This window comes from Cyphomyrmex costatus, unplaced genomic scaffold (assembly GCF_001594065.2).
Source record: "Cyphomyrmex costatus isolate MS0001 unplaced genomic scaffold, Ccosl1.0 scaffold12, whole genome shotgun sequence".
Classification (NCBI taxonomy): domain Eukaryota; kingdom Metazoa; phylum Arthropoda; class Insecta; order Hymenoptera; family Formicidae; genus Cyphomyrmex; species Cyphomyrmex costatus.
Window position 1 is genome coordinate 32667 of NW_017275173.1, and position 2842 is coordinate 35508.

Here is a 2842-nt window from a genome sequence, read left to right on the forward strand (position 1 = left end):
CAGAGAATTGCCTCTTAAAATCAGATTCAACTTATTAAGTGAAAAATTCACCGTTAAGTGTATGTCGAAAAGATTTTTTCCGGTTTTAGACAGTATCAAACAATTGGAATGGGACTTACGTACTTCCTCTCAAAGAGCGTCTGCGCTTCTAAGATCTTCCACTCTAAGATATTATATCTCCAACAAACATGAAATTGCAGATATGCAAATATCTTGTTTTTTGCTGGCCTTTGAGAGTAACATCCATGCGTACACTTACAGAAAATCATTTAGCAATTTTATCAACTACTCCAAACGATCTAACGACAACAATCATGTAATCATTCAAAAATTCCGTAGCTGCCTAGAAGAACTGGATCCCAATGGAATTACCATTTATACCGACGGTTCAAAGATAAATGAAGATAGCTGCGCTGGTGCTGCATTCTACTCTCCGGAATTAGGTTACTGCTTCAAGTATAAATTAACTATCAGCACCTCTGTTTTTACGGCAGAAGCTTGGGCACTGTACCAAGCGTTAATTCTTGCTCTGGATGTGGATTTTAATACAATTTACATTTTTTCGGACTCCCGCAGTGTTCTCGAAGTTTTGAACTCGGTCAAGCTGATTAATAAGAATTACATCATACATAGAATCAAACAAATTTTATTAGCATTACAAGATTCTAAAACTGTTGAACTTTTTTGGATCCCCGCGCACAAAGGCATCTTGGGTAACGAAATCGCAGATAGAGCGGCCAAGGAGGCCGGCATCTCGGGAGCTCGGGGTTTCTTTCGAGTTCCCTTCTCGGATTTACAACTCCAAGCTGTTGAGAAATCTAGGAGAAATTTCCGGGGGTACCTTGAGGAGAAGGCTTGTAACACTGGAGCTCACTACTCTGATCATTATCTCTCTGATTCCCCTAAACCCTGGTACTACAAAATGCCTCTTAATAGAGGTGAGATAGTGTTGGTTAACAGACTTAGATCGAATCACTATAACTTAAATTATAGTTTATTCAGGAAAAACATGGTTCCTTCTCCTTCCTGTGTCTGTGGTGATCCACGTCAGGACGCTAATCACATAATATTTTACTGTCCCCTGACTAAAAGTAAAGCATCCCCTCTGATTGGTTACTTAAAAAAGGTTTGTTATCCCCATCCTCTACTCAGAAACATTTTCGACTATCTGATTAATCCCACTCGCAAGTTGTGCAAACTGCTCCTTTCCTTTCTTAAATCTATTGATCTCCTCTTATGAGGATAGTGCGCGCTGGGGGGGGGTCCGTGCCATTCACTTCACTTGATGTCACGTCCCCCCTCCTCCTTTCCTCTCCTCTCTCGTCCCCCTCTCGATTTGGTTCGTCTGGGGTCCGGGAGGGGCCGCGCGCCGTGTTCTTTCACTTTGTTACAGGCTCCGCCGAATATCCGATTCCAGCATTTTCTCTGTACACACAAGGATAACAGGAGTCTTATTTGTTCCGACTGGCCACGAAAATCCGTTCTTTTCTTTACGGAACCTGGGCCACCCAAATTTAGAAGAAGAAGAAGAAGAAGAAGCGCATGTGTCCATTAAGTGGGCTTGTACTTTACCGCGCGCGAGGTTTTTCGCGCGCCCATGGCCGGCGTACCGCCGCCGGTTCATGGGGGGAACGAGAATCCCGCCTTGTCCATCATGGACAGTGCGGGCGGACCGCTCTCGTCGACGACGGCGTCGGTGCCGTCATTTCCTCTACCTCTGTCGATTCCTCCCTCTCCTTTGGCTCCCCCTTACTCCCCCCTTTCTACATCTGGCTCTGCTTATTCTAACGATTCAGATCACAATCTAGATAATGTCTTGGTGAATGCGGCTGTTAATAGCTTGCTCAATGAGCTTCCCTTGACATCCTCGGCTGGCGCTACGGCTCTTCCAGACGATTCTATACATTCGGATGAAGGCATGGACGTGGATTTTACTCAAGTCTCGAGGAAACGAACCCGAAAGAAGGAGAGTAACTCTAACCCTAATCCAAAGGTAAAAGTTGTAGAAAATCTTTCAAACAATAATACCATTCAGCCTCCCCCCGTTTCTTCGACTGAGCATCCTGCTGCAAATTCAATAAATTCATCACAGATTAAACAAGTTACCCCTCATAAAGCATGTCATTTGTACTCTGAGACGGACACAGGCCCTTTTGCTGTCTATGTTTATTCAGATAAGTCATCGGTTATTCATTTCTCAGTGCATGCAAAAATAGTTTCAGAAATTGCATCTTCAGACATTTTGAGCATCAATCGCCTAGGTAGTGGCAAAGCTATAGTTGAGGTCAGGTCAGCGCTTGCGGCGAACCGACTGGTTTCAAACAGTACCTTCGCTAAGTATAATATACGGGTTTTCATTCCTGCATTCAAGGTACTCAGAATCGGCATCGTAAGAGACGTGGATCAGTCTCTCTCTATCGAATGTATTAAGAACAATATTAAATCCTCGGCTAAGATTCTAGACATCCAACGCCTTAATCGCCGTGTTACAACAGAAGGCCAAACCAACTACTTGCCTTCAAGAACCATCTGCGTCAAATTTGCGGGCCAATATTTGCCTAATGAGGTTTCCTTGTTTAATGCCTTATATTCAGTCGACCCATATATACCTAAGGCTCGCATTTGTTACGTTTGCTACAGGGTGGGTCATATTGGCAACGATTGTAAAAGCTCCAAGCCTAGATGCCTTTATTGCGGAGGAGATCACGACAAGCTAGTTGAATGCGAGAATAAGCAGCAAGCCAAAAAATGCATTAATTGTGGTGGTGATCACTGGGCTACCTCTTTTGTGTGCCCTATGATAATAAGACACAAAGAAGTGATTAACCTTGCAGCACAAAAA